Here is a 19293-nt window from a genome sequence, read left to right as displayed (position 1 = left end):
GAAGGAAGGAAGGAAGGAAGGAAGGAAGGAAGGAAGGAAGGAAGGAATGGTTAAAAACAAAGTATTCTTCAATCTGTCCAGACTTTATGCATTCTTTTTCTAGATGTGGATAGCATTTTTCATCCTGAGCCTTTAAAATTGTCATTGTGTTGCTGTGAATAGTTAAGTTAGTAACAGTTGATCATCATACAGTATTGCCATCACTGTGTACAATATTCTACTGGTTCTTCTCACTTTACTTTGTTATCAGTCTGTGTCAATCTTTTGTTTTTTCTGCAGTCATCATGCATGTTATTCCTTATAGCACAATAATATTCCATGCCAATCCACAGTTTGTTAAGCCATTCCCCAATTGATAAGCACTCCCTCAATTTCCAGGGTTTTTTTGCCACCACAAAAGAGCTGGTACAAATATTTTTGTATATAAAAACCCTTTTCCTCATTTTTGATCTCTTGTGATACCACAAGAGATTGCTAGGTCTTTTATAGCCTTTGGGGCATAGTAACAAATCGATGATCATAATTGTTGGATCAGTTCACAGCTTCACCAATATCTCATTAGTGTTATGGGAATGGGAATCTGAAGATCTTCCCTGGCCCTTTGGCCCCTTAATAGGCTTAAGTGACTCTGAGAGTCTTCCTGGATTTGAAAATATGCTCTTCCTCCTAATAGGCTGAATGTGGTCACATGGAGCCTGTGGAAGGAGGCTTGTTTTTCAGGAATGCCCACTCCTTGTTACTTTGTGATTGGGCAGTGGATCAAGAGGGTTGTGACATTCTCTGACCCAGGAGAAGGCTATATGTACCCTGATGTGAGGTTTTGCTTTGGAGCTCACTTTGAGAAGAGTTGTATGATTTGACCAGACGAGACTCTGGGCAACCATTGAGCCCCCCTGGCTTTGAAAACCCAGATCCTGGTGCTTCCCTTTCTGGTAACTGACTAGGTGTGGATGTAATGGTCAAGACAACTGGAAGCTTGTCTGCTGATCTGTTTCTCTGTCTGTATTTTTTGTCTGCTTGTAATTTCTGTCTGTATTCTCTGAAGTTTGGGGTGCTGACCTTTTCCCCCTGAATTAGGTAAATGACATATGTTTGATTAGAGGAAAATTGTTAACCCATTTTGAGTTGCTTTCCTTTAGAAAAGCAGATCTAAGAACCTGTGTTGGCAGCTACCCTGGGTATGCTAGGGTGCTTGCTGCTACAACTAGTGTCCCAGTTTTCCCATATTCCCTCCAACACTTGTCTTTTCCTCTTCTCTCATATTAGCCAATCTGTTAGATGTGAGGTGGTACCTCAGAATTGTTTTAATTTACATTTCTCAAATCAGTAATGATTTAGAACATCTTTTAATATGACTATAGATATAGCTTTGACTTCTTCTGGAAACTGCTTGTTCATATCCTTTGACCATTTATCAACTGGATAAATAAGCTTGAATTCTTATAAATTTGACTCAAATCTCTATATATTTGGAAAATCAGAGCTTTATCAGAGAAACTTGGCTATAAAATATCCCCGCCAATATTCTGTTTTCTTTCTAATCTTGGCTGCATTGATTTTGTTTGTTCAGAACTTTTAAAATTTGAGATAATCAAAATTATCCATTTTACATCCCATGATGCCATCTTTTGTTTGGTCATATTCTTCCTTTTGGAAGATCCATAGGTCTGACAAGTAAACTATTCCATGCTCCCCAAATTTGGTATATCACCCGTATATCTAAATCATGTACCCATTTGGACCTTGTCTTGATAGGCAGTGAGATCTTGGTCTATATCTAGTTTCTGCCAAACTGCTTTCCAGTTTTCCCAGCAATTTTTGACAAATAGTGAGTTCTTGGCCCAAAATCTTGCATCTTAGGGTTGGTCAAACACTAGATTAGTATGGTCACTTACTACTATGTATTATATGCCTAATTTCTTCCACTGATCCACTCTATTTCTTGGCCAATACCAGATGATTTTGATAATTACCACTTTCTAATACAGTTTGAGTTCTAATGGCTTAGGCCATCTTCACATTTTTTTTTTTCATTAATTCCCTTGTTATTTTTATTTTTTGTTTTTCGTTCTTACAGATGAATTTGTTGCTTTTTTTTCTAAATATAAAACAATTTTTTGGTTGTTTGGTGTGGCACTGAATATGTAAATTACTTTAGGTGGAATTGTCGTTTTTATTGTATTGGTTCAGCCTACTCATGAGCAGTTAATATTTTTTTAATTGTTTAGATCTTAATTTATTTCTGTGAAAAATGCTTTGTAATTGTATTCATATGGTTCCTAGGTTTGTCATAAGAGGTAAACTTCCAAGAATTTTATATTGTCTTCAGTTATTTCAAATGGAATTTCTCTTTCTGCCTCTTGCTACTAGATTTTGTTGGTCCAGTTGATGATTTATGTGAGTTTATAACCTGCAACTTGGCTGAACTTAATTATTTCAACTAGTTTTTAAGTTGATTCTTTTTTTTCTTTTTTTAAATTAATTTGTTTGTTTCCTTTTAGTTTACAGGATTCAATTCCACAATTGCTTGAGTTTCACATTTTGTCCTCCTCCCTCCCCTCCCCCCCATGGCGGCTTATAGTCAAGTATAGGATCTGTAAATACCTTCACATTATACATTAGTCAGATTATAAAGACGGATTGTATCAGCTGGAATGAAAAATGGTAAAGAGGACATAAAACCAAATAAGAGAAGGAAAAAGATCAGGTATTTTGCTTCCACCTGGATATAAACTCAGTTCTTTCTAGTTCTTTCTCTGGATGCACATATTTCTCTCCATCATGAGTCTTTTGGGATTGACTTATATCACTGCATTGCTGAGAGGAGACCAGTCTATCCTGGTCATCACACATACGTTGTGTCTGTAATTGTGTACAAATTTCTCCTGGTTCTACTTTTCTCACTCAGCATGTTTGTATAAGCCTCTCCAGGTAAATATGAAGACCGTCTGCTCCTCATTTCTTATAGCACAATAGTATTCCATAACATGCATATACCACAACTTGTTCAGCCATTCCCCAATTGATGGGCACCCCCTTAATTTCCAATTCTTTGCCACCACAAAAAGAGCTGCTATAAACATTTTTGTACATATGGGTCTTTCTCCCACTTCTATGATCTCTTTGGGATATAACCCTAGGAGTGCTATTGCTGAATCAAAGGGTATGAAAGTATTTACAGCCCTTTGGGCATAATTCCATATTGCTCTCTCAAAATTCTCATATTGATCAGTTCACAACTCCACCAGCAATGCATTAGTGTTCCAATTTGCCCACATCCTCTCCAGCATTTATCGTTTATCTGTTTTGTCATCTTAGCCAATCTGACTGGTGAGATGTGGTACCTCAGAGTTGTTTTGAATTGCATGTCTCTAATCAGTAGTGAATTAGAGCATTTCTTCATATGCTTGTTAGATATCTTTAATTTCTTTCTCTGAAAACTGCCTGTTCATATCCTTTGACCATTTATCAGTTGGGGAATGACTTGTATTCTTATAAATTTGACTCAAGTCTCTGTATATTTTAGAAATGAGTCCTTTGACAGAGACATAGGTTGTAAAGATTCTTTCCCAATTTCCCACCTCCCTCTTAATCTTGGTTACATTGGCTTTGTTTGTACAGAAGCTTTTCAATTTCATGTAGTCAAAATTATCCATTTTACAATTTATAATGTTCTCTAATTCTTGTTTAGTCAAAGTCTTTCCCTCTCCACAAGTCTGATAGGTAAACTATTCCTTTTTTTTAGGAGACTGCTTACAGTCTCAGCTTTTATACCTAGATCATGCACCCATTTAGACTTTATTTTGGTATATGGTGAAAATGTTATCTTTTTTTACTTAAGTCTATTCTGCTTTTGCTTTGTCTGAGATTATGAGTGCTATGCCTGCTTTTTTTTTTTTTTTTCCTCTGCTGAAATGTGCAAGTTTCTGCTCTAGTTTCTTACCTTTAATCTCTGTGTGTTGTATGTCTCTTTTTCAAGTGTGTTTTTTGTAAACAACGGGATTCTGGTTTTTAATGCATTGTGCTATCTGCTTCCATCTTAGGGTGAGTTCATCCCATTCACATTCACAGTTATGATTATTGTGTATTTCCCTCCATCCTATTTTTCTCCCCGTTTATTCTTCTCTCTCACTCTTTTTTCAATATATACCGCCTCACTTAGTATTTTGCTTCTAACCGGTGCCTCTTCCAATCTACCCTCCTTTTTATCAGCACGCCTTCCTCTTATCTTCCTCCCTTCTTCCTTGTAGGATGACAGATTTCTCTATACAACTAAGTGTTTATATTATTTCCACTTTGAGCCAATTTCAGTGAGAATAAGGTTTAAGTGTTACCACCTCCCCACCTTCCCTTCCACTCTGAAAGTTCTTTTGTGCCTCTTTTATATGAGATAATTTACCCCATCATATCTCTCCCTTCCCCCTTTGTGAGGTGCATCCCTCTTTCTTGCCCCTTAATTTTATTTTTTTGACATCCAATCATAGTCAGCTTATACCTGTGTCCTTTGTCTATGTATACTCCATCTAACTGCTCTAATAATGATAAAATTCTTAGAGGTCACAAGTATCATCTTCCCATATGAGAATGTAAACAGTTTAATCCTGTTGAATCTTTTATGAGTTCTTTCATGTTGACCTTTTTATGCTTCTCTTTAGTCTTGTATTTTAAAGTTGAATATTTTATTCAGCTCTGGTCTTTTCATCAGGAATGCTTGAAATTACTCTCTTACATTAAGTGCCTCTTTTTCTCCCCTGAAGGATTATACTCACTTTTGCTTGACAGGTGATTCTTGGTTGCAGTCCTAGCTGTTTTGCTCTCCAAAATATCATATTCCAAGCCCTCTGATACTTTAATATAAAAATTACCAAATCTTGTGTTATCTTAACTATAACTCCATGATATTTTCATTTTTTTTCTCCTGGATGCTTTCAGTGTTTTCTTTTTGACCTGGGATCTCTGGAATTTGACTATAATATTCCTTGGAGTTTTAATTTTCAGATCACTTTCAGGAAGTAATAGGTAGATTTCATTTCTGTTTTATCTCATGGCTCTAGAATATCAGGGCAGTTTTCTTTGATAATTTCTTGAAATATGATATCTAGGATATTTTCAAAAATCCTGACTTTGAGGTAGTCCAATAATTCTTAAATTGCCGCTCCTTTCTTTGCCATGTCAGTTGTTTTTTCAGTGAGATAGTTCACATTTTCTTCTGTTCTTTCCATTCTTTTGATTTTTTTTGCTTCTTGATGTCTGTCATGGTCATTAGCTTCTGCCTGTCCAATTCTAATTTTTAAGGAATTATATTCTTCAGTGAGCTTTTGTACTTTCTTTTGTATTTTACCAATTCTGCTTTTTAAGGTGTTCTTCTCTTAAGTGGATTTAATAACTTAAGACTAGATTTGAAGGAAAATCTGTGAATATGAAGGAATCAATTAGCAAACATTTATTAAGCACTTAGTGCATGCTGGGCCCTGTGACAATTTCTGGAGACACAAGAAAAAGGGAAAATAGTCCCTGCCCTTGAGCTTATTACATTGTAATGGGGAAGACAATGTGTACATAAATGGGCACATCACAAGATACATAGGTTAAGTTAAAGAGAACAGCTGTAGATAACTTCTCAATTTCTAGTCTTCATGACTTGAAAGAATGAATGGTGATGCCATTGAGAGAGTCAGGAAATTAGACTTTAGGAAAGATGATAAATTCAGTTTGAGATGCCTCAATTTCGTGGTCATAGTGGGGTCAGGTCTAAATATACCAAAACGATTTGGAGGTATAGCTTGGAATTTTGAATGTAGAAATCTGGCAGTCATTGACTAGAGGTTGACTAGTCTAGGGAGAAAGTATTTATAGCTGACAGCAGGAGAATGGTGGCTCCATACAGGAGGCAGGAATAGTGCGAAGTACACCTGTACTTGTCCTACAATTCTCCACACATACACTATGAGGGTATTTGACAGGAGAAAATCATTCCCCATGATGAAGGAAAACACTCCCTCATGGAGTATGCCCAACATGGACAGTTGTTAGAATGTTCTCCTGTAAGTTGCCACGCACAGGCTTCTCTCAAAGACCAGAGAAACTTGAGAAAAGCCGGTAAGTGTTCATGCAAGAGACATAGCAGAGTCTCATCAAGACAAGGAATCTATCTGGACTCTGAGCCCTTGATAGGGAGAGAGGAAGGAACTGAAAGGGGCAGGTATAGTTTGAAGCCAAAAATTAGGTGACTAGTCAAATGGCAGTTTGTTTCTTTGTGACAGCATGGATCCAATAAAGCTGAGTGACAAGCTTGCTAATCTAGTCTGGCCTCTTGCCTTTGCTTTGGCAAGGAAGATTATTATTTTTAATTAAATGCAGTTTGTTCCTTAGTAGAGGTATTTGTAGGGTTGTGAGAACTGAGAATCTCTCTGTTTGCTGCATTAGAAAACTGTCATTTCATGCAAGTCAGTGTAGCTTCTGTGACATCTGCTTATTTGGAACCAGTGCATGTCTGTTCTTGAGAGAGTAAGAACTGACTGGAAGGAGATCTGTTTTCATATTTCTTAATGAGACCTAGGGAGCTGGTCTTTTTTAAAGTTTTTAAGTGCCACTATTTGCCAGGCACTTTGCTAAGCAGTAGAGAAGGGCTGGTAAAACATAGCTTCTTAGTGGGCCAAGTTGGCTGTCAGAGGGATTGGATGTAGGGTACTCCCTTCGTTCATTTTTTTTAATTTGCTAATTGAGAATTAAGAAACTTTCACTACAAATATCCCGCAACAAGAAGGATGAAGAGGGGGGAGGAAGAAGAAGAGAAATGGTTATGAAGATTGGGAGAAAGCCAAGGAGTTATATGTGTCAGAGGTACATAGAGGTCAAGGATGAATTGTTATTAATTGATGTTGAGGGCTGTAAGATTTTGCAGATTTCATAGGCAAGGTAATTTCAGTAAACGAAATTTATTTGCCACATTTTGGGGACTTAAAAAAAGAATTGGGTGGGGGCAGCTAGGTGGCGCAGTGAATAGAGCACCAGCCCTGGAGTCAGGAGGACCTGAGTTCAAATCTGGGCTCAGACACTTAATACAAAAACTAGCTGTGTGACCTTGGGCAAGTCACTTAACCCCAATTACCCTCCAAAAAGCAAAAAAAAAAAGCAATTGGGTGCAATGGGGGTATAAAGGAAGAGGCTAGCAGTGAAAGGAGGCATTTGAGAGGTTAAACAAGTTTCTGATTATAGTGAAACTTGTAATGTGTAACTTGTAACATTGTACATACTTAAACAATTTGTATGCCTAACTAAAAATGCAAGCAATAGCCACATAAATTTGTAGCACCCATTCTGGGTTCACTCTCCCAACTTCAGGCCCACTAGTTCCTGGCTCCTCCTCACTGAAGAATTTTAAGAATACTATGTTGAGGTATCTAATACTGTTGCTTCTGAGTCCACATTTGGTGTTCTCTTTATTATCAGTCAACAAGTAGTCTCTATTAGCTTTTAGTAATGAGTGTTTACTGGGAAGGTATAGCCAAAACTGGAGGTACAAAAAAAAAATTCCCTCCATCGTGGGACACATTTTCCCCTTTTATGTACAAGATCTCTGGAGTGTGGGCTCAAACTTAATGTACAGTTGGTAAGGAGGCACCTGTGTATAAGATGTACTTAGAGCCAGCTGCTGGTGCAGTGTAGAGAATGTTGGGCCTGGAGTTAAGAAGACCTGATTTCAAATCTGGTCTCGGACATTTATTAACGATGTGTCCCTCAGTTTCCTCAACTGTAAAAGGGAGTAATGACACCTACCTCCCAGTGTTGTTTTGAGGATCAAATGAAATGATGTTTGTAAAGTGCCTGGCACATAGTAGGTGCTATGTAGATATGTATTATTATTACTTCCTGACTTCAGGTCTCAGAATTCCTTTTGTTTCTTTGTTTATTTTTTCATAAGGTTCTCATTAGATATAGATTTCTGTTGGACTCTATGAATTAGTGTCTTTCTGTGTGTATTGCTAGCATTTCTCTCTGTTATGAGGGGTCATTCATTTTTTTTTTCGGGGCAGGGGGAGGAGACTGCTTTTCTCCTTCTGCAGGTGCTTCTATTATTTGCTATCAGTTTGTCAGACTGCTTTGTGGTGAGATCTTTGACTTTGGTGGATATTGTAGTCAATTACTCCTTCACAACTTAAAATTATAATTATTGGTGCTGAATGTCTTAATTAAAACAAGCCAACAAATAAAAGCCTGTGAGCAAAGTCTTGGAGGGCAATAACACGGACTGGAAGCAATGTTTCCAAAGTATCCAGGTGCAAATACACCACTGGATGGACTCATCATTATGGATTTCTTATATATCTTTTTATTGTCTGCTATTTGCTTATAGTAGGCATTTGGTGAATGTTTATTGTTATTAAATAAATAGAATTCATTTCTAGTGTTAGGGATTGGACAGGAAGATACTCTCTCATTCTTCTTAGTAAACTCTCAGAAGAATTTATTCTCTCTATATATCAGAGATTAGACAAGGAAAGGTGATTGAAAAGAAGTCCATTAAGGGCTAATGCTAATTGTTTCCCTGGATTTCAATTTATGTTATCTGTTCTGTTAACATATGTATGATCACAAGTTATCTTTACTAATAAATGCACACTTGGAAGATATGTTAACTTTTATTTTTATACTAACCTATGTGAGATTTAGATATGTAAGTAAAAAAAGTCATAAGGAAAAGAAGATTATTGAATTGAATTTTTTCCTCTGTTCTGAATCTCTATCAAATAGTTGTTTCTCAACTTTTGAAAAGTATGTATTTCTGTGGACTGTGGACTTGTGAAGTTTGAACTTTAAAAATGAAAAAGGTTATGAGTAATGAAAACATGAAACTGTACAGATTTTATTTATCAAAGGGTGGTTAAATAGTACTTGGTATCACTGAAACTAGTAATTAAATCTACTTCGACTGTGACATAAGCCACATAAAGTCTCTAAAATTTATGGCATTTAAAAAAATTACTTGTTGGTTTAAATTTTAAACAAACTTTGCTTTGATATTTAATTTAACTTTCATCCAGGAACATAAAGAGCTAGGATAAATTTCTGAGGCAGAAACACTTGAAACCAGCCCTGAAAAGTAAAAGTATTGTAATCGTTTAGAATAAGTACATTCATATGTAGGTGATTTTCTTCTATTATTAAGAATAGTTTGAAATTTTCATAGAAATGAAAGTTTCACAGTGCCCTGAACTTGGTGCTGATGTCCTACCTAAACACAAGTTTTGTTTCTTTAAATGGGATAAAAAAAAAGTTACTTTAGCTAGTTTTCTTCATTCCTGCCAGATTAAAAAAATCTGGAGTATTTATTTTGTACTATTTTAGTGACAAACAATTGAGTTGGCTTTTCCCCTCAACCTCTATTAATTCCATTGAAGTGTTTACCATGTACTTGTGTTTACAGTTAAATATTTGAATTACATTTTCTTTAAAATGGTTTCCACTCAAACAGTAGCTATTTTTCATATATTTTTTTAAAACAAGTTCCACTAATAAAATATATTTAGTACAGATGTAGGAATAATACTATTGACCTTAATGGGACTCTGTTCTAAAATTTTCTGCACCTCTATTCAAGTCACATCTATTGTTTAAAAATGTAGTTTCAGTCAGTCTGTCTGAAGATTGCAGTTCACACCCTCTCCTGTCTTTGCCAGGTTCTTAACATCTTAATGCTTTGTTCATCTTAGGCTTGATGGCTGCTTTTTCAGATTCAGGATTTTACAATAAATGTTATAGAGCTTACTATAATCATTGCTTAATAAGAATATAAGGGTAATCTTTCTTTGAAATTATCTTGACTTAAGTTTTCTATTTTAATGTGGGGTTCTGAAAACATGCACACAGTAGGACGAATAAAATCATAGAAATAAAGTGAGGAAATATATTTCAGCTGACTGCTGCAAATCAAAAGGTGATAGAACATAGGACATTCTGGTAGTTGAGTTAAAGCACAGTTTTGGATTATTTGTGAAATGAAAAAACCCTGTAGATTTTCTAAAAAATTTATGCTTTGCATAATTTTCAGACTGCAATTCTGAATAAAAACTCAGGGCTTGAAATAACTTTATGTAGCTAGGTTATATTGTGTGTATATATACATATACATAAATATATATCTCATGGGTGTTTCCTCTTGATTTAAAATTCTATTAGAGTATTAGGCTAAGGTTTACTGCTTATATTTTGGACATTGAGTAAACTGTTTTGAAAAATAGCATGTTTATTATTTAAGTAATAAAATAGAAACAAGGTTCTTTTACTTTTAGCATTTAAAAACTATGTTGCTTTGATATTTCAACTAGTAAGACTACTTTATTGGCCAAAAAATTAGGCAATTGAATTTTTAAATGGAAACTCACTTATATGTAGCATTTAAGGTTTGCAAAGCATTTTTTGTTAGAACAACCCCTTGTGATAGCTTGGGTAAACATTATTATCCTCATTTTATAAATGAAGAAAGTAAGGCAATGAGTTGAATTTCTTTTGGTCATATAGCTAATAAGTTTTTGTCAGTTAACGAATCAGTCAGTTTGCAGCACAATTTGAGTAACATTCTTCTTTACCATATTGTCCCACAGTTTGAAAAAATTGTATATGAGAAAAGGGCCTGGTTTTTTTTTTATTATAGTAATTTAGCTAAAGTTAGAAAAATAAGTGCTTTCTCCTTAAATATATTTTCCAAGTACCTTCAGTTTAGCACTTTTAGGTGATGATGAGTTTTTAGTTTTTAAATAAAAAATTTTCTAAAATGTTTTATGCACTTTTGCCTTTGTATATATCATGCAGATCAAAATTTAAATTATTGATGATGATTTGGAATTCTCACTTAGTGTAAGATAATAAAGGATAGAAAAGATCTTAGAGATTATTGAATTTAATTCAACAATTATTTAGTTTAACCTTTGCAGTTGAGAATTCCAAGAGAAAAAAGAAATCTACCTTCCCAACATAGACCTTACTTATCTCTTCTCCTGACTTGGGAAAAAAAATTCACAAAAGTAAGTTTAACATAAATTACATTGAGGACAAATATAATCTAAAAATAAATCATTATTCATATCTTTTGGGTTTTCCATTACCTAAACTTCCTTATGTATGCCTTCCCTTTCCTCCCTGTCCCAAGAATCCCTCCACTTAATAAAAAAAAAATTCCCTCTAAGAAAAAGAAAGAGAAACAATGGGGGAGGGGAAGAGGTGGGGAAGGAAGCAAAACTAATCAATATGGAGGGAGGAATCTAGCAATATATACAATGTTCTGCTCCTGTGGAGGTGGATGGGTGAATGGGGCTTCTCTGTAAAGGAGTGGGATCTTTGTAATTTTTCGACATTCATTTTCTATTTTATTTGGTGGTGGTTCTTTCCATTTACATTGTTGAAGTATATTGTTTTCTTTGTCTACTTCACTTGGCATCAGTTCATGGAAATCTTTATATGCTTCATTATATTCTTATTTGCAGTTTCTTGTTGCTCATTCATTCCATTATATTCATATATAACAGTTTGTTTAGCCGTTCTTCATCTGTACTCTTTTACTTTGTTTCTAGTTCTTTGTTATTATGAAAAGTGCTAAACATTTTGTTGTATGGTGGGGACTTAATTTTTATCAATAACTACTTTGGAGAATTTGCCTAGCAGTGGAATGATGTGGACATTTTAGTCATTTCATTTGAATAATTTCAAATTGCTTTCCCAAACTGCTTTCACAGTTTCACCAAGAACACAGTGTGTCCATCTTCCCACAACTCCTCCAGTATTAACTTCTTATCCCATGCTACCAGCTCATTTGTTTAGCCACTTTTTACCCCTATAGTACATTAAATCTTCCCGTGCTTTTGATAGACTTTTTAGTAGATTTCTTGTTTCTTCTGTCAATCTTTCCCATAGTAAGGATGCTTGCCTCTTACTGTGACTTATTAGACTTGAATTTATAGTAAAAATAAATTGGCCTTGAATGGAAAGAAAGGCCTTAAGGGGCTGCCCAGAATGTAGAGCCAATAAGCTTTATTTAATTTAATAGCTTTGCATTATCTGTTTTGGCTGCTTAAAGGCCTTTTGTCAATTTAATTAAATCTTACTTATACCCTTGACCTTGTATTTAATCTAAGTCTCATGTTAATAGATAGTATATAAAGTTACTTCATTAAGTAAAAAGTGATATATGTACATATACATCATGTATTTCTGTTTGTAGATAGATAAGTAGTAAGACCTATATGTAGGCAATCAGCTTTTCTTTAACTAAAGTTTTTGTCACTCTTATTGTTTATTTGTTCATCTTTGTTGCTTAATCCTTAATCACAAGCATCAACAATGTTCTTCATTTAGCTAACATTCTAGTGTTTGATTTAGAATTAAGTACTGTCATTCATTGATGACATCTAATTTGGGAGGTTAAAACATTTTATATGAAAGGGTGTTGTTTTGAACAGTCTTGAATATTTGAGAAATAAAGTTCACAAGTGAAATCTACTGAAGAAAATTAAAAAAAACAAACGACTAAACATTCCTGGATACCAGGAACTTGAAGCTCTTGGCTTTGATTTATATCAGTTCTTGCATTAAAGAATTTTATGACTTTTGAAAGATTATCACATTTTCTTATTGAATTTCATGTAATATGCAGTCTACAGAAATTAATTTGGATTTTTTAAAATTATAAAGCATGTTGAACCTTATGGTAAGCAATGCTTCTAAGTAGTTCTTGAATTGATTAGAAGTTATTTTTTTCTCGAGTTCCAATTAAGTTCCATATACTGTATTAGATTTTTACCTCCATGTCCAAGGTGTGCTGATTAGTCAGGTAGGCTCATTTGAAACTAATGGATAATAGCTTTAAGTTGTGTAACTTGCCATACCAGTTTTACAGTGTTTTTGTTTTGCTTAAAGTAGATGAAAGGTTTATTTAAGTGTGGCCACACTAGTACTGCATTCCTGATGATCTTGGTAGGTTAATGACAATCTTTGTCATAGAAATCAGGAAATGTGGGTTGAGCCTCTTGGATGCTTATATGGTTGGTTCATTAAAATGCTGCCTACAGAAGGACAGGGATTGTTGGAAGAACTTGATAGGTAATGCTGTCTTTTATGTGTCTTAACGCGATTCTAATTTCTGTTTATTTGATCTTTTAACACTGAAATGTTTTCTGATATTCTGTGGACTACTATAATAAGATTTTTATGAAAAAATTCATCTAGGTAAATTTATTTACATTTGTCTAAGCTTTAGTTTGCTTTAATGTGGGTGTTTGGGCTCAGTACTAGCTTAGTTACATTGTATACTTTCTCTTCTGGTAACACATTCTACATCATTTAACTGAACTACCTTGACTTAAATGAAGCAACTTTGTTGGGCATTCTTATTATTAATGAAAAAGATAGTATGGATATCTCCATTTAGATGATGAAGAATCTTAAGACCTAGGAAGGTTTTCTATGGTTATTACATAGTAAGTTTATTGTCATGAATAAGATTTGAACCCAGGTTTCTCCTGGCTGCCTAATATCTTTTTTATATAGATTTGAGTTGAAAAGTTTCTCGACTTGAAACCTAGAGATGTTAACAGGTTTGAGTATTTAAAGCAATTGTGATGTCTGTCAAACTCATCTAAGGTTTTTTTTTTTTTTAAATTTAAATTGATAGATATAGATTCCTCTGTTTCCCAGTCATTCTTGTAGGGCTTATATGTTTGTGTATATGATCATGTGGAAGAAAACCTATACATCAGTAACACTCTGTTCAGGGGCTTCTTTTTACAGGTATGTTTTTTTTCTTTTTATTTACCTGAAATTTACTAAAATGTGGATGAATACTTTAAGATAGAATTGTGATTCATTTAAAGAAATATATTAATGAAAGAGAGTAAATAAAGACTTAAAAGGAAGTATTTTTAGCCCATTATGGAAGAATTATATATTGTTGTAAAAAATCAGTGGGATTAAATAAATAAATAAATAAAAATCAGTGGGATAAGGGAAGGTAATTGTGAGATTTGGCAAGCAAGATATAAAGAAGGGGGAAATAGAAAATAAGGATCATTTCAGCAAAGGCTGTATAAAAGAAATAAGACCAGTTGATGATCAGAAGTATTGATCTCTCCTTCCTTTTCTACTTATTTAGTAGTAGCATTGACACCAGTACTACACTAATTTGGATCTAATATTACAATGAGGTTGCTAATTTAAAATTTTCATTTTATTACTATTGTTTCTAAGATATTAAGAGTTGAATTTGTGCAGCACTTTAAGGTTAAAGTTTTGTTTTTGAGACACTTTACATGTATTATTTCATTTGATGATTGGAATAAACCTGTAATGTGTAGGTAGTACAGATATCTCCATTTAAATGATGAAGAATCTTAAGGCCTAGAAAGGTTTTCTGTGGTTATTACATAGCAAGTTGATTGTCATGAATAAGATTTGAACCCAGGTTTCTCCTGACTGCCTAGTATCTTTCCATTATTCTATAAACCACATCACTTAGGATATTGAATGATGTAAAAATTGCCTTTTTTAAGACATCAGCAGATATGTGAAGAACATAGCTGAATTCTCCTTATAGTATTGTTACATACTTCTTGTATTCTTATTCTCACCATGGTGTTATGGAATTGAGAATGATCTCCAAAAGGAAAAGTAGTATGACCATATTTTTTTTAACTAGAAATGACTACATAATAGACCTAGTGTTGGAATATTCAATTTATTTTATTACGACTACAGTATTTAATAGTTCATCATAATTGAATAACATAAAAAGTTTGAAAAATTAACTATAACCTTCAATAAGGACTTTTCCCTTTTATCTACTGTATTTCCCTTTTAAAAATACTGTTTCAGGCAAAAGTTTTTTTCCCCAAAGTCTTTTTAGACTTACTGTGCTTTTTATATAATTTTAAAAATCAGCACTAATTTTTCCCCATCTTGTTTTTTGTTGTCTTCATGACTTTTATACTTGTGATGGTGTCTTTTGCTATGTCTATTCATATTTAAAGTAAAATTGAGGTATGTATATCCATATAGATGGAAATAGGCTATTGACTGTTCTATCAGTATCTTATCAAAGGCACTAGCCACAGTTGCTTTTGTGTATTTCAGAAAAATATGCAGTTGAACTATAGGAATTTCTTTGGAAAGATCTAATATCTTAGGCTAGCTATTAGGAACTTTATGTAAGGAATTTATATCTAAGTTATCAAGGCAGGAGGGGCTGAGGATGAGAGATGGTAAGGTGCAAAGTTTTTGTAGTGGATCTGTTTCAGATGCGGTATGTCTTAGGCCAGGGTTCAACAAGTATATTGCCTGCCATTTTTGTATGCCTGCACTAAGAATGGACAAAGCTGTTAGGATTCTCAAGTAGCAGGAAGAACCTTACCATGTAGATGATATTGATACTGCTGGAAGTTTATAAAGGTAAAGATAATTAAGCCTTAGTGCTAATTTAGATTATCTATCTGTTTATATACACATATACATTATATATATTTTATTTATATTTGTGTGTGTGTGTGTATATACATGTATTTTTATATGTGCTGTGCAAATTTTTAAAGCATCATATAAATGTTAGCTGTTACATTTGCTTCTATACCAGGACAACTTACTATATGGTGCCAAAAAAGTTATTTTATTTCACCATGGAAGGTCCCTGAAGCTGATAGAAGTTTTTGAGATTCTCTATTTAATTAGCCTTCTTAACTTTTCTGCTGTAACCTTTGGCTCTGTTGATCATCTCTTCCTTGGTGCTGAATCTTTCCTCTCTATGTTTTCATGACGGTCCTCTGTCTGACTGCTCCTTTTTAGTCTCCTTTGTTGGATCTTATTAACTGTGGGTTGTCCCCAAGACTCTGTCCTGAGCACCCTTCTCTTTTCCTTCTACACCGTCTCACTTGGTCATTGTGCTTATGCACGAATCCCAGATTTATATATCTGTCCCCAGTTTCTCTTCTGAGCTCTAGTCTCATATTAGTACTTGTATTTTGAGCATCTTGAACTGCTTGTGTCATAGGCATCTAAAGCACAAGATATCCAGAAGAGAACTTGTTTTCTTTCTCTCCAGACTGCCCCTTCCAGCCTTTATTTTCCAGCCCTTGGCACCTCCATCCTACTAGTCACCCAGGCTTACAACCTCATTGTGTCATCTTCCGTTTCTCATTCTTACTCAACCCATATTATCCAGACTGTGAAAAAAAAAATATTTGTCCTTTTTGATTTCATAATGCATTCACTTATATATTCTAGTCAATCCCTTCACACAGCTGCTGCTCTTCTCTTTTCACAGACTCTCATCACTTTTCACCTGGAGAAGTGGCATGTTACCTTATCTCCCTTCTTTGAGTCTTCTTTCCTCTCTGCTTAAGCCTCCATTAAGATCAGTAACTCCAGTGGCTCCCTACTACCTACCATTTCCAGGACCTATCCTTCCTTCCTGTCTTCCTCACTCTCCTCCCCTCTCCCTTCCTTCTCTTCATCCCTCCCTGTGTACACATAGGGAATCATAACTTTACCTGTGGGTTCTCTGCCTAAAGGAATATAAATTTTGATCACTGAAATCTCACAAGATATCTTGAGCTTTACAGGCTGGATTTCTTTTTTAAGGACCATACCTTAAACCCAAATCACTCTGGCTCTCATTGATTGGCTAACAACCCGTAGGTCCCAGCCCAAGTCTTGCTTGGTCTTTGTTTGGGCTTTGATGGCTCAGAATGAGAGTAAGTAGCAATTTCTGTTTTGACCAGAAACCCTGAAGGTCTTCTCCTACTACATTGATTTTTTTTTTAAACTAGGTAAAAGAAGTCATTTCTTACCTAGCCTTAATCACTAAATGGTCATTGCCTCAGTCAAACTGAGACCTGGGAAAGACCTTAACTTAATAAGGTCAAAGTCTCCCACTGCATCCAGGTCCATCTACAGTTGTCCTGCTCTGTGTCTCGCAACTGGACCCAGATGGCTCTGGATGAGCAAGTGAGGCTGGTGACTTTGCAGAGCCCTTCCCCACTTAATTCCAGTTCACTTGCAATACATGACATCACCTTCCCAGATGTCATGGTCTTCTTTGAGAACTAAGGACAAACTACAACTACCTCCAGGATCAAATCAGATCTTCTTCTTGGTATTTAAATCCCATCACAGCCCAGCCCCTGCCTATTTTTCTCAATACTTTACTCAGGGTTGTACATTCTGTGATCCAGATACATTGGCCCACTCGATGTTCCCTTGATGCAACACTTCGTTTCTCAGTTCTTTGGCTTTTAACTGGCTGTCTTGTACGCCTGGAAAGCTCGAGCTCCTCACATCCTAGCTTCCCCAATTTTTTTTCCCCCGGCTTAGCTCAAATCTTATATTCCTCCAAGGTAACTTTAACCGTATCTCCCATTTCTAGTTGTTGCCCCCATTAGAATGTGAGCTTCTGGAAGAAAGGGAGAGTGTTTCTGCCTCTCTTTATATCCCCCCTGCCTAGCATATTGCCTGGCATATACTAAGTCAGTCAGTAAACATTAAGCTTTGTTCCAGGAAGTGTACTAAGGGATTCAGTTATCAATAAAGGAAAAAGGCAGCCCCTTTGTCAAGAAGATTACAATCTAATGAGAGAAACACCATAGAAACAACTGCACATGTGAGAATCATGCAGGATAAATGGAATATAATCAACAAAAGGAAAGTATTAGCATTAAGAGGGATTAGGAAAGGATTCTTGCAAAAGGTAAGACTTCAGTTGAGACCAACCAGGGAAGCTGGGAGGTAGAGATGAGGAGGGAGAGAGTTCTGGACATGGAGATCATCCATTAGAAAATTTCAGAATGAGGGAATGAAGTGTGTAGTGTTGGGAAGAGCAAGGAGGCCAATATGACTAAATCATAAAGTGGGAGACATGAAGTCAGATAAAAATTGGTTAAGATAGTGAGTAAATTGGAAAGGTTTAAAAAAAAGTACTGCTTCGCTGTAGTAAAGGCCCATTTGTGATTATGTAACAGAAATTTGTAGTGAATAAATTTAGTATAATTCTGTGATCGTCTTCAAATTTGTTTAGTAGTTGTGGGTGAATAGAAGTGAATGCAGCAGGTAGTAGGAATATTCCAGGCCTGAGGCTTGGCAGGGTGCAGGGTAAGATCAGGCAATAGGATCAGGGTTCAAGGTATTCTAGAGAGATTATAGTCTGTGAAAGGTTTGGGAAAGAACTAGGGAGTAGAGGTAGTAGAAGTCACATGAGGATGAAGGAAGGATGGGGTTTGGCATGGCAAGGAAGGGGACTAGGCACATATTTTTCCCCTTTGGTTCTGGTACAATCAAATGAATATCCTTCTTACTGAGACAACAGATTTTGATCAGAGTTCATGAGCATGGAAGTGGCATATTTGTGGTAAGGGCAAGATCTAAGGGTATGACCATTCCTTTGTGTAGCCGAGGAAGAGGAGTAGGTCATGGGAAATGAGTAAGTTGAAGAACTGGAAAGTTAGGGTATTTGAAAGAGTATTTCTATCTCTAACTTTGTAGATATCAAAATTCCTTCTATGAGGGAGGGGAGAAATTGGAGAGGAGAGAGACTTCTGAGCCAGGCACTGAAGTCACTAAGGAAGGATTCACAGTGCCCTGGAGGATGGATGGTAGACCACAGCCACCAGAATCTTGATTGGATAATAAATATGGATCGTATGGACTACTGATCATGATAACTAATCTGCTACCCTCTTCTGGCACTCTTCCTACCTGTCTGTTTCTTCTCAGTTTCCTTTACTGAACGATGATAGTGGTAAAGGGAAGATCCAGGAAGGGGGGGAAAGCAAGCTGTATTCCAACTCTCCCACCACAACCAGTGAGTCTGGATCAGTGAGTGAAAGGGCAGCTAGTAAGAGCCATTTCTCTGTGTGTGCAAGAAGATGGAAGAATCAGAGGAAAAGGTTGAAGGTGAAAGCTAGTTTGTTAGCTCTGGAGTAGGCATTCCAGATAGCACCATGCAAAGGGTGGTTATGGGTAACTTTCTAGTGAAAATTGCAGGGATTTGATTGAGAAGCATGTGTAACTGAGTGGTCAGTGGGGGACTAAGAATGAGGTTTGAGTAACTGTAGGGTAGGTTCACAATCATTGGGATGGGGAGGGATTAATGGGCCCAGAATATGTTAATCATTGAAGAATGAGTCCAGGTAGGTTATCATAGTACATAGGGGTTCAGCCTTAGAGAACAGTAAATGCTTTTATTAAATTCTTGTTGTGTGATTGAAAGTTATTCTACCTTAGTAACTGATTGACATTAAAAGAGAGCTTTATATGGTA

The 19293-nt window shown here is 35.5% G+C and overlaps 1 protein-coding gene across 14 annotated transcripts in view; it reads left to right on the top strand.

Annotated features, from left to right (window-relative positions):
* Positions 1 to 19293, top strand: part of NCOA2 (nuclear receptor coactivator 2) — a 450248-nt gene that overhangs the window by 230498 nt on the left and 200457 nt on the right. Inside the window, exon 1 of one of the 14 annotated variants that reach the window (XM_069100099.1) lies at positions 12965 to 13095. The exons of the other annotated variants lie outside the window; for them this stretch is intronic. The gene's annotated coding sequence lies outside the window, so the exon portion shown is untranslated. Of the gene's footprint in view, positions 1 to 12964; positions 13096 to 19293 lie in introns of those variants that run through there. 14 annotated transcript variants of the gene reach the window in all.

The sequence above is a fragment of the Petaurus breviceps genome, unplaced genomic scaffold (assembly GCF_028583685.1).
Source record: "Petaurus breviceps papuanus isolate PSGF00001 unplaced genomic scaffold, PetGlider_PUasm1.0 38, whole genome shotgun sequence".
Classification (NCBI taxonomy): domain Eukaryota; kingdom Metazoa; phylum Chordata; class Mammalia; order Diprotodontia; family Petauridae; genus Petaurus; species Petaurus breviceps.
The sequence above is the reverse complement of the archived record's forward strand: the minus strand, read 5'-3'. Positions and strand labels throughout refer to the sequence as shown.